The 12,952-nt window shown below is 46.6% G+C and overlaps 1 protein-coding gene across 1 annotated transcript in view; it reads left to right on the top strand.

Moving 5' to 3' along the window:
- The window catches only part of ATP6V0D1 (ATPase H+ transporting V0 subunit d1), a 37,398-nt gene that overhangs the window by 12,510 nt on the left and 11,936 nt on the right, over window positions 1–12,952 (top strand). The gene's annotated exons all lie outside the window — the stretch shown is intronic.

Below are 12,952 nucleotides of genomic sequence, written 5' to 3'. Positions count from 1 at the left end.
TAATTAAGTTAACTTTCTAAACACCTCTTTGCCCGTCTTTAATTTGCTGTAAAGACATCAGTACTGTTTGAGCCTGGCAATATTAGGTAGTTTATCATCCACTGATGCTTTTCCTTTGCTGCCCTTACAGGTTCATGGAAATGTCTAGTCTCTATGGAAAGATCATAGTAATCACTAATGGTCAAGAGACTGTTAAAATATCTGTTTAAAGGCATCCAGCAGCATCTGTTTAAAGGCAATAGTTTGGGCAGGACACGTGAGTGTCTTGCAGACTTTAAACCTTTGCTGTTCCCTAACAGTCTCACTTTGAAAACCGGTGTGTGGAAAAGATGAACTGAAAGGTCTCAGACCATGCCTGCCCTGATTACATGCTGCATGACTTGGTAGGAAGGCTGCCAGTGGTTGTGGAAATCCAGTTTCCTGTTACACCAGTCCTGTTGACCTTTATCCAGTGTCTGCATCCAGCTCGAGTTGTGCAGAAGACCTGAAACATCTCATGTAATCTGATAGGCTGGTTCTTGCCAGCTGTTTGAATGACTTAACTTTAAAACCGGTGTTTTGTCCTCAACTTGATTTAACTTTGATCATGTTCTGCTTTTGTCTCTCTGAGTTCTCTATAGCAAAACACAATTCTGTGCAGATATCCGTATCTCTTGCCTACTGCGTAATCTCTTCTTGAATATATTGGTCCCATTCAGTGCAGGATGTTTCTTCCTTGAGTTGTCTTCACTCTTATCTCTCCTTTTCCTTTTTACTCACAAGATTTGTTTTAATGCAACTGTCTGCAGTGCTGCCTAGAGGAAGGCAGAAGATGAAGCAGGAGGAAAGCTGTTTTCCTACATGAAGCGTCTCCACTCTCTTGTGGAGCCTTTTGTGCATGGAGTCCAAGTGTTCAATTGTGTTTTGGTGTGGTTCTGCTGCACTGTTGATGGAGGGGTCTCCTCTGGGTCTGTACTCATCACACCAATGGAGTATTGATGAAATAGAGAACATGTTATCAGCTTCAGCTAGTCCAAGGTGGGAGTCACTATCAGCATATTAGAAGCTCTAATAACTTCTAATGACACTTTAGACAGGTTAAAATAGGAGAATGCGGGCAGTGAAACACAAGGAGTTTGGAGAGGGTGCTGGTTTTGCCCAGTGGGTCTTAATATCTTCTTTTGATAATCCTAATATATTTGGTGACAGGGCTAGTAGAAAAGAGGGTAGATTAGATATGATTTCTTAGGCTGCCTTTCAGGGTGTGTTTTGTTCCCTGAAACTGTCCCGTGGGTTGTAGTAGGTCTTGGTTTGCAGCAGGGGGCAGAAGTTTCAGGGATTATTGTCCTGCTGGCAGTGTGAAGCTTCCCAAATAGTTGGAGCGGAGAACAGCTCTGTTTGGAGGCTGGCAGCGTGTACTTATGCCAGTAGCCTTCATCTAACCCAGGCTTGTGTGTGGGCAGAGTCATAGAGATGTTCGGCCAAAGGATGTTGGTAGTGCTGGGGATGTTGTGCCTGTGCAAGCGGCACAGGTAGTGTCATCCTGCCTACCCTGGGTGACACTGGGACAAGCCTGTGCTACTTGATCTTCCACTCTGGCTGAGCACACAGATAGGCGTGATGGGGTGATTTATCTTTGCCTTTTAAACATGACTACTTCCCACTCCTTTCTTTTAGGGTAGTTAATGAAACTTGAGCAGGAAATGGTAAAGACCACTCCTGGTAGACAGCTCAGGGCCAGCAAGGCACCAGGTGGTCAGAAGAAGAAATTGGACTCAACTGAATGTGTCCATGTGCTAAAACTGTACAGGCTGAATTGAAATAGAAAATGGTAGAAAGATACAGAAAATTTGTGCAGGGCTGGCTTCTGCAGGAGGAAAGCTTGAGTTCACTGGGGCTCTCTTGAGAGAGACACATTGGGTTGTAAACAGATTTTTAATAATCGAGTGGGGTTTAATAATTGAGGAGGTGTGTCTGGCTTAAAATGGAAGGAAATGTTTTGTAGCATGTCCAGTTCAGCTCTGAAACTCACTGCTGCTGGATGCCTTTATATGTACTTACATTTTTTTGCCTTCTTAGAAATGTTGGATAACCTTGCACAAGACAGGCCCATCGAGGCCCGTTAAACACTTGGGTACCATCTCACTGAGAGTGGCCAGGGTGTAGATGGCTGGTGCCAGAAGATAGATCAAGCATTTAAAAACCAGTCAGGCTTTCTCCTTCATGAATTTCCTGCTAGACCTCTGGGGTGGTTTTGAGTTGATCAGCAGGTGACTGTTGTGCTTATTTTTGGAGGGTGCTCAGATCTTGACCCAGGGCACGTTGCTGAGAAGATCTGGGGAGCTATCTGATCTCAGGAGCAGCTGTAGTCCTTGTCCCCTCTGCTTCAGAGCCAACCTGCCGAAAGCCACGCCATTTGTCCCCACGTAGGATTATGCTGTGTCACTTCTCTTGCCTCTTCTAAAGTGGCCCATGAACTCGGTGAGGACACAGGAAGGAGAAGCAGCAATGGGGACGGCGTGGCGGCTCTGGGGCACCAGGAGGCTCTGTGTTCCTCGTGTGCTCTCCTTGCCCAGCTCCAAGGAGATGAAGCAGCGCTGCCTGCTGCCTGCCGGAAGGTGGCACTCCAGCCCCATGGCTGCCTGTCCCCAGGTGCGCCCGTGCCGTGGGTAAGGATGGGCACCTATGGAGGTGGGCAGGAGTTAACTTATCTTCTGAGCTTAGAGGAAAGGATGGTGTTTAAAAGCACATGAAGGAAACTGACCCAAGAATGCAGCAAGCCTAAAGCGAGGTCTTTGTTCCCCAAGTCACTTGCTGCCACTGATTTTTTTTTTTTTTTGTCCTGTTGTGCTCCTCTCCTGGCACCGTGCTGACTCTTTCCTGGCTCCAGTCCTCTCCAGGAACTCTTCTGTGGCAAGTGTTGCGTTGTTAGTACCAAAATATTGAGGAAGTTGGCTGATTTCCCTTTTGTTTTTTCAAGTGGTGGCTGTAGCTTGCCTCCTCTGCCACTGCACATTGTGGCAAGGAAGAACTCAACTTGCTGAGCCTGCCACGGTCTTTATAAAACACCTGCTATCTCTGTGTCTTGCCATGCAGCTCCTCACTGGAAGACTGCTGGTGTTTTCCTGTGTTTTTTCAGCCAACCATAGAAGGTTCTGAGTGATAGGCACACGTTGGCTGTTAACATCTCTGCTCCAACACAAACAATTGACTGTTTGGCTGAGGGAATGCAGTGATGTTCTGTAGGGCAGCAACAAACAGGTATTAAGTGTACTTGAAACAGCAAAACCCACTTCCTGAATTCAACAAGCACATATTGACTTGTGGGATGGAAGTGGGTTTTAGGTTCTTCGTGGTGATGTGCTGCCCTGCCTTTCTGAAAAGGCTTTGTTCTTTGTGTTAGCCTGACACAGTGCCATGTCCTGTCTCCTTCCTTCCAATGTTTCTGTGTACGGTTTAGATAGAATTCTTTATCTGTGGTTCATGCTGTTGCTTCTGACTCTAGCCTGCTGTAGCATGATCGGATTGTCAGCTTTAGTGGTCTTCTGGGGGTGGGGGCAGGGTTTTTTTTGCCCTTGCTTCAGCACAGTCTTTTCCCTGCTCTGGAAAGTCTGGCTTCACAGCAGCCTGACACGAGGACTCTAGCATCTGTTGGGCCCCTTGTGCCCTTGCAGCAAGCTGGTGGGCAGAGAAGGGTTCAATTTTGCGTTCAGGTGGGGGAGCTGCTGGTAATTGTGCAGAAACTGAGTCTGCTGTGGGAGTGAGTTTGGGGGGGGGGGGGGGGGCAGGCTGGGTCTAAATGCATTTTCCAAATCTGTGATCAAGCCTGTCATCAGAGGACAGACTAGGTCATCTTTTGTCTTTACCTTACCAGTCTGCTAGGGCTGGGAACCAGGTTCTTTGTTGCCCTGAGGATGCAGCTGGGAACTTGGCTTTCAGTATGTTTTTGTGGTCACAAGATGTGTTTTTGATGAGGCTGCATGTACCTTTTCCCCTTGCGCATGCCTTTTCTTAGCTGACACTTCCCTCTGTTACCTTCTCCCTGACCCAGTCCTGCTCTGCCTCTCCCCTGCGCTGGATAGATCTAGTTTCTGCTGCACAACTTTGAGTTCAAACTTAATCTTGCAGCAGTGGTTTTTCTGGAGCCAAATTGTTTCAATTGCTACTTGAGTTGAAGAGCAATAATCCTCTTCTCTGGAGTAGGAAGTTGCCTGTCTTTATTCTAAATATACTGGAGTGTGCATCCTGGCATAACTGCGGAGGTTACAAAATATGACTACATGCTTTTGAAGTCTCTTCTTGCAGAAGAAAAAAACTCCAAATGCTTTACATTAGACACTTGCAGTTTATTTGGGCAAATGCAACACTGAAGGATCTTTCCTAATGCTGCTGTGGTTAAAACTGCAGTATACTATTTTCAATTAGTTGTTGACTCCTTGATGGTGGTGGGGTTGGGAAGCAGAAATTACCGTAGTGGCTGGGGATCCTGCAATAAAAGGTTTGTGAGCCTTTTCTGGCAGAGATGGTTTTGGCAGAGAAGCACAGGTTTCTGACAAACAGCTTCCCTGTTTGCAGGGAGTGCAAAGTTGAACTGATAAGCCAAGTTCTTGGAGGGATTATGCAATATTCAAAATAAGAGGGCATGTAACTAATGGTCTGGAAATGATCACAGGCTTACGTCCTCTGGATGGTAGCATCAGAACTGTATCTGTTCTCCTGCATACCCAAAGGATACAGATCTCATACCAGTTTCCCAGAACCAATGTCTGTGGAAATGGACTGAGTTGCATGCCTAACTGGTGGCTGTGGAAGTCATCTTTCAAAATGGTGTGACTGTGGGTGTCCTCTTTGGAAAGGGACTCTCTGAAAGGTGGATTTCACTGTGTGTTATGTTGAGGGGATGCTTTTTTTCCCAGACCTCTAATGCCTGGAGAAGACTTCATTTGGCCAGTGGATTTGAACTGGAACAGCATGACCCTCCTCTTACTGACCAGTGCCATTATTTGCTTGGAAGGTGTTAGCATGGTGCCTAGCAAACACAGTGAACCATGGTAACGATCAGAAGAGTTAGCAAAATGTTATCGGTGGCGGTAAAGATGCAGCAAAATGCTTCTGGTGAGCGCCAGATGTAGGCCTGTGTTTCACTAAGATAGAGAAATCTTTACTGAAACTCTGCAGCCCTGAGAAGGGGCTCTAGCATGCAAGCTGTGGGTGATTAGGTGAGAACACATCGTCCCTGGATAACATCTCCATCCAAGCTGATGCTGTTTCATCCAGAGGCAGTGTGTGGACTTAACTATCTTCTTGACCTTTGTTTAAAGCTGAATCCCTCTGGTGATTCTCAGAGGTGATTCTCAGCTCACAGGAACAGTCCTTCCACTTCACTCATGTTCCTTCTCGCAATCTTTCCCTCTACAGGCTGAACAGCATGTCTGTTCAAGTTGTAAAACAGGGTGGGAAGGAGTATGTTAGGAGGTTATTGGTGCTCCTCTGATCAATTTATGTGTGGTTGCAACTTTTCCAGAGGACAACCTGCGTGCAGTGTCTTCAGTTGGATGAATGTTCACTGAGCACTTCTGTCCCCATGCTTCGCTCCTTGATTGAAACTGTTCTCAAGGTCTTCTGGTGCTGGACCTTAGCAGCCTTCATGTTTCTCTTACCTTTCCATCAGTTTGCCTTACCCAGTGCTCTAGGCTGGCAAATTTAGCCCAGAGAAGGCCTGGAGGCCAAGGGCAGTGCTTCTGAAGACTTCTTGAGGGCAACTTGGGTTCTAGGCCCCTTTTCCAGGTCCATTCTGTATGCTAGTTTGAAGTCTAGCAAATATTTACATAGAGCTTTGCATAAACACTGCAAAGTACTGCAATATTTAGAGGCCAAGCAAAATCTTATGTCTGCCCCACATGGTTTACTGCATGTCAAGTGGGATGATGAATTTTCTTGTCTTCTGCTGGCAGGAGGTCTGTATGCACAGTAATGTTCTGCATGTTACCTAAGCCCAGACTACACATTCACTGAGAATCAGGTAAGGGCATTTAGGCCATTAAGCTCACCCAGCTTTCTTAGCTACTTCAGGCAGTTTTGGGGGCAATGTGAGTTTGCACAGTGCAGCCTTTAATCTTCTTTTATATCCTTGGAACGTTTGTTTTATTTCTTTTTTTTTTTTGTGCTTTACACGTAAGGAAGGTAAGAAACTGTTTATGCAAGTGCAAGTTTGGCTTTTGCAGCTGGTCTGTATAAAAGCCGCATGATTAGATGTTTCTGGTCAATATTTAAAATGTAATTAGTGCTGAAGTCTGCTCAGCAGAGTGCCAGGACTCAGCCTTGCTTACCAGCCTAGTATTTCTCAAGCTCTGAGGTCAATCTTTAAGGCATCAGGATTAAGCAACCAGAGACTCTTGCACGAGGCTGCAAGGTGTTCAAAACATTCCCTGGTGTTTCAAGGGGTTTGTACACATCTAGAACATGTCATATTCCTAAAGCCTCAAAATTAAAAGTACTTAATCTAGCTTTTTTTCTCATTAGCCTTTAACACAGCTAATACTGTATGACTGCTTATAAGTTGCAGGATGATACCACTGGAAAACTGAGGTCAGTATCCCAAGAGACTGAGACTCACTAGAAGATGGTAAAAATCATGTGGAGATGCAGCTAAATATAGATTAATGCTGAGAACATTCCTGGATACTTGGATTTGAAAGGCTGCCACAGCCTCTGTAGTACCGTGAAGTTACAACTCTTTGCTGTGAAATGGTCTTGTTGATCTAAGTTTAGCAGGGCACCCACTTATTGGCCGAGTGCCCTTGGTTTGTGGTGGCAACCATGAAATTCTCAGCTTTCTCTTTGGCAGGTTCGTGAACCTACTACTTAGGTGTGGTTTTTATTGGTGTGACTCTAGGAGAGACAGTGTGCAAAGATAGGAAGAGATCAGCGCACTTTGAGTGGAGACCATCATATGCTGCATCTACTCTTGCTGTTCCCTGGACTGCCTGAGCTTCAGCTGAAGATGAGGGGTAAAACTGCTCCTGGCCAGGAGCTGCTGGTCTGACTTATTCTAGTCTGAGCTGAAAAACTGATTTAAGGATTTGACTCATTTCATCTACTATTTACTCAGTGAGGCACTGGGGTCTTCCTGATGTGCAACATCCCTCTCCTTTCCAGTTCAGGACAGCTGTACAGTTATTTACTAATGGTCTTAAAACAACACTCCAGATACAAGCATCTCAGCTGTTGACACTATTCTTAGTGTCAGCTACTGCTCTTTTGTGCTTTGAAGTCTGTGCGTTGCTTTCCCCTGTGACTGCTTACATTTGGAGCTTGAGAGAGGTGTGACAAGTGGCTCTGCATACCAGCACCTTTGCTCAGGTCTCTAACCCAGTGGGATAAAGAGATGGGTCTGTGTACTTATGCACAGACCCAAGGAAGCAGCGGAACAACCAACCTGAAACTTTTTCCTTAGATTACTTCCCCCCAGCCCCTGAGTACATGAACTGGATGAGCTGCAAGAGGGAAGCACTAGATGCTAAAGTGACTATAATCAAAACAACTTCATCATTTAAAGCTGTCTCTAGAATTCATGCTGAGTTCAGAGCACTGCTCTGATCCTGCTGGAGATTTCCCTTTTTCATCCCAAAATAAACACATGCTTCTACAGTAATCTGAGTAACTGACCAATGCAATCACATAGTGACTTTTGCCTTGCTAGCATTAGTCTTCATTAAGGTCTAATGCTGTGTTTGGAAAGCACTAAAGTTGCCTAAGCAATGCAATACCTTAACCCATCCTGGCAAAACCCCCGAGCTGCAGCCCGGTTCTTCCCTGCTATGCACTTCTGCATCAGCCTGCTGCTCTCTGCATTCACTGTTGATGCGGAGGGCTGTCCTTATGACCCCTTGCAGAGCAGCTGTTAAGCTACAGTTTGGCAAGGCTTTCAGAGGATCCCTGAGAAACGCAGGTCATGCAATGTTCCATCATTAGTCATGCTTTGTGACCACTTGCAGTATTGTTTATGGTTTCTTTAGTATCCTGGAGCAGTAAGCAATAAAAACCCAACCTATCTGCTGTAGGACAATGACTCTTTATGATTAGATTAGATTAGTGAGTGGGGGAGGGAGAAGCCCTAACTGTCTTGGGGTCGCTGCTTTGTAGGGCTATGCCCACGTGCCTTCAGGCCAAGTCATAAATGCCCTATGTGATGAGCTTTCATGCATTTTATGTGCTCCCCTGCTAAAAAGCTTTTCCCAATATTCAGCAGGCCATTGCAATCTTTCTTGTATGTCTCGTTTATCTGCGGCTATACTTGAGTAACGCCAAAAGGAGGAAGACGTACATTGTCAAAGTACCTGTACATGGCTTTTGCATGTGCCCTCCTTGATTCTGCTTGATGGCTATCCATGGATGACTATCCCCAGTTAGCTTTTGGGGCCTGGCTCTCCTCTGTTTTCTCAGAGAGGTCTCTGCTGTGCCTGTCTGAGACCGTACCTCCCAAAACCAGCAGTGAGAATGATCTCTCTGACCTGCTGCTGCTAGAAGGAACATTTCCACACACACCCCTCCCCACGCCCCCTCTCCCCCCCTTTTGGCTTCTCTAGGCATATCCTAGCCTGGCTTTGTTCTCTTCATGTGAGCATTGCCTGGTGCATGTTGTGCTGAACTGGGTGTTGCTGGAGGAGTGAAGATACTGGCCCTGGTTGTCTTGGACTTCAGCAAGCTGTAAGCCAACATTTTGCTCCTGCTGTAGATGATATTTCTATGCTTGCTGACTCTTTCCTGTCTTTTAATAAGAAATTCTACTCTTCTGTGAGATGTTACTGACGCTTCTCAGTATCAACTAAAATTGTATTTCTGTGAATGTGAATTTCTGGAATATACCACACCTCAATTCAGTGGGTGACAGGAAGAGTGAGGCAGGGTGTAACTGAGCATGTGAAACTTTGACTGAACATCCACTCTTTTTGTGTCCATCTCCCTGTGTGGGCAGAAAGCAGCTTAAAGCAGGAGTGTAAAACACATTCTTGCCCAAGAGTTTTGCTACGGTCTTTGTGGAGGCAAGGTTGGGGGCTTGAGATAAGGTGCCATTTTACCACTTAATTAAAGCCCTGCCACTCTGTGTCACTGGCTGTAGCTTATGTAGAGTCTCTGTGTAGTGCTTTTTCCTCTGAACTCCTACTGAGTGCTCCCAGTGAGCTAGTGCAGAGAAGTGTCCTCACCAAGGAGCTTGTTGGTCCTTCTACCTGTCTCCAGTCTTCCACCAGACCATCCTATGTCCTAATCTCTTTTCTGTGCTGAGCAGGTTGCAGTAAGACTTCATGGTGTTGCAAGTGACCAACTACTCCTGTTTTCTGATGTGTCCCATAGTCTGGTCCTCTTATTAGCTGCACTGAGAGCTAATGAAGGATAAAATGCTCTTGGAGGGGTCTGAGCATGCATTAACCATGAAAGCTGAAACATTTGAAGCTGGTCAGAACCTAATAGGAGACAGGGAGGATGATGACAAAAGCCACTTTATTAAACAAGTAGTTGGAGGTCCCTAGGAAAACTGTTGCCACCATAATAAATCTAATCCTTTGGGCCTGGGAGGAAATGCCAGCATAGCCAGGACCTCTGCTGTGGTCTTAGTACAGCTGTGCTAATGGAGGCGGATGGGTTCTTGTTGGGACCTGGCACAGGAAAACAAGCGTTGCCCCTTCCACAGATGAGAAGAGGCTTTTCCAGCTTCCCCTGGCACTAGAAGACTTGCCTTCTTGTCATGTTTGACTAAGCCGTGACTGTGTTTACTGGGATGAAGCAAGGACTGAATGTGAATAAGTGTGGTCTGGGCTTTCTTGAAGGAAACAAGAACCATCAGGAAGGATTATGTAGTGGGGCTGGTGTCTGCCTGGCCTCAGCAGGCATGAGAAGACCTTTGTCCTGCTGCAGCTCTCTTGTTATTGTAAAGGTTTGAAATGCTGTCGCAGTGAAAATCTGAATGAGAAATTTCCCCTCTATATTGCGCGTGGTAGCTCCTCTTCCTGCAGGGGTGAATCCTTCTCTGGCAGCAAGATTTAAGTAGCTTCGATAGGTAAAGTAATCTTTCAAAAAGATGCTGCTGGGCCTCCTTAGAGGCCTTGGCATTTGGTCTATAGACTGTGCATTTTCCCAGACTTCCCTGAAGGATGAGGAAACAAGCAAGTTAAGGGGTATAAATGAAATGGGGAGAGCCATGCTTTGCACTCTGGCAGTGGAAACCAGTTGGGTTGTCTTTCCTGGGACCATCAGTCTGAAAGCAGGAGCTTCTCATATGTGAAGAGGATCAGACTTTGGCTGCTCTCCCCAAACCTGGCTGTGGCTTTCACGTTGAGCTGGACTGGGAGGGCATGGATGAGCTTGATGTGACTCCATTAAGCCAGGAGCTAAGCTGCTCTGAAAACCTGTGAACAGAAAGGGCTCCAGGCACTTTCCCCTCAGTTCCTCGTGTATAGTTGACTTTGGCCAGGCTCCTTGTGACTTGCAAATATCTTTCAGAGAGAAAGATCCATGGTAAGCTGGGAATAGGAAAGAGGTGTGCTAGCATACCATGCGGTAACCATAGATCCTAGCCTGTTCTTTCATTGCAGGCTGAGTTGAAGAAATGAATTTGGTTTGGTCCTACGTTGTCTTGCTTTGGTGAGAATAATCCTATGTATGGTCTTTCCTAAAAGCTACTGTGCTGCACTAAGCAAACTTGCACGTGTTTGAGGGCAGATGGTGGAGCTGGGAAATGATCTGCTGTATCCTTGGCCTGGCACATCTCATTGAGATGCATCTGTGTGAGGGTGCAGATGCTTGTATTTACTAGGAACCAGCTGTTTACTGCAAGGGACTTACCCACAGTTCTCATAAACAGGCCCCTCTTGCTGTCTTGGAGATTGCAATCATCTCCATGGTGAGAGTTGCACACACAGAAGGGAGTATAATGACCCTGCAGATTAAAGGGCAAAAGGAGGTTTGCTAGTACGTGAAGCTTGTGCTGATTGCCCTGGTTCTAGATTCAAGGTCCCTGGAAAGGTAGGCTGCAAACACAGAAAGGCTCTCTGCAAAAATAGTGGGGCCAGGAGGTGCGTTACCCAGCCCTGCAGCGTGGAGAAAAAAGCAGCACCTGTTTGAGGAACTAAGGTGGATTTGTTCATGGATGTGCCCTTTGAGCATATTTGAGAGGCAGTAAGCCCATCTAATAAAAACTACCGAAATCTGCCTTTAACTGGCTCTGCTTACCTGCCTTTGATGTGGTTCAAAGGGAAACAGGGCTGCACTATGTCTTCCTTGTTAGCTTGAAACAGAAAGCCCAGCAGCATCGTAATGCCTGACAAACATGTGCAGAGCCTTGCTGTCCCTGCCCTTGCCCCAGTCCTGGTGTGCTGGCCTTAAGCTGCCTTTCTTCAGTACCCAAGTACATGTGGGAAGCTGGAACCTCAACAGAGCTCCAACTACAGATGTGCACAGCTCCTTCTGCTGTTCTAGTTCAGGCCTGATCCTGTTTGTTTTGGAGCAGCTCCTGCCAAGGAGCTTCTTCAGGTCTTTTTCATCATCTAACTTTTTAGAGTCAGAGCTCTAGCAGTGAGAGCAAGGGAGTGTAAAATCCCAAATATCCTGCTCTTCCAGCATCTGTACCCCTTCCCTGTGCTGCTGAGGGACATTTGCAAAGGCATCTTCCTCTGACTGAAAAAAAACCACTTCATCTCACTTGATGTTTTGCAGGTTCTCAGCTTGGTTGGCTTATGGCTCATGGCTCAGCTGGTGGTGAAGGTGCCTAGAGCACCACTCCTGTTCTTGCTGGGGACACTTTTCCTCTCAGCTCCTTGTATTTACATGATGCCTTGATCCCTTGCTTGGACCTTCTACTTGGAGAAGGCCACCAGCCTTTCTTGTATTCCCAGTCTTCAGGCCAGCTATGTCTCCCTTCTCTGGCTGGACTGGGAGAACTGGGAGGTGGTGTTTCCCCTCTACTCAGCGCTGGTGGAGGCCTCACCTGGAGTGCTGTGCCCAGTTCTGAGCCCAGAGTGCAAAAGAAACATGGACATACTGGAGAGGAGAGCCACAAAGGGCTTGTGTTGGTGGAACTTGTGTGGAGTGCCGTGGTTCCAGGTTGAATGTCCCATTACTGCAGTGCCAAAGACTGAATCTGCTAATCCTGTATCACGTAAGTGGAGAATTTGGTTAGGGATGTCATAATATGGGCTAATGCAAAAGAGCATGTAGCTTTTGATGGCAGAGGTGTGAAAAAGCTTGTGTGTAGTTTCTTGAGGGTGTGAATGACAGTTGTGCCAAAGCTGCTAACCCTGTTGTTTTTGGAAGGGAGTGGGGCTGCAGAAATGTGACCCTTTCTCCATAGTCTTGGCAAGGTGGAGCAGTGCTGCTGGCAATGAAGCTGAGCTTGAGTCAGGCTATCTGCGGATTCCCCTTTCCTGGTGTCCTACCATGCATGCTTTTGCACGTGCCCTCTACAGAGCATGGCAATGTGAGGAGAGCAGTGGGAATGCTGGAAAGACAACTGTTCCCAGCTACCTTGTGGGAAGGTGTGGGGAAGCTGGAGCCAGGCTCCTCTTGTGGAGGTGTGTGGGGTTAGGATGAGAGACAGTAGACAAATGGCCACAAGGGAAATTCTGAGTAGCTGTTAGGAAAATACTTTGTTGTGAGTCTGGTCAGACACTGGAGCAGAACCCCAAGGAGGTTTTGAGATATACATCCTTGCAAATAATTCCAAGTTCAGCTGGACAAAGCCCTGAGCCAGCTGGACCTGGCCGTGCTTGGAGCAGGACATTGGGCCAGAGACCTCCAGAAGTCCCTTCCAATCTAATAATCTTCAGTGGTAGGTAGGAGATGCCCAGGTGGTGTGGTTCAGCTGTAGCATAAATCACAGCCTAGGACTATGCTTGACTCCCTTTTCCTAGGCTGGCATGATAAGGAGACATTAAGGAGGCACCTTACTAGTTCTTTGTCGGAAGGGTGCATCTTTTTG

The sequence above is a fragment of the Ciconia boyciana genome, chromosome 9 (assembly GCF_034638445.1).
Source record: "Ciconia boyciana chromosome 9, ASM3463844v1, whole genome shotgun sequence".
In the NCBI taxonomy this organism is placed as follows: domain Eukaryota; kingdom Metazoa; phylum Chordata; class Aves; order Ciconiiformes; family Ciconiidae; genus Ciconia; species Ciconia boyciana.
This window is presented reverse-complemented; position numbering and strand designations above follow the sequence as displayed.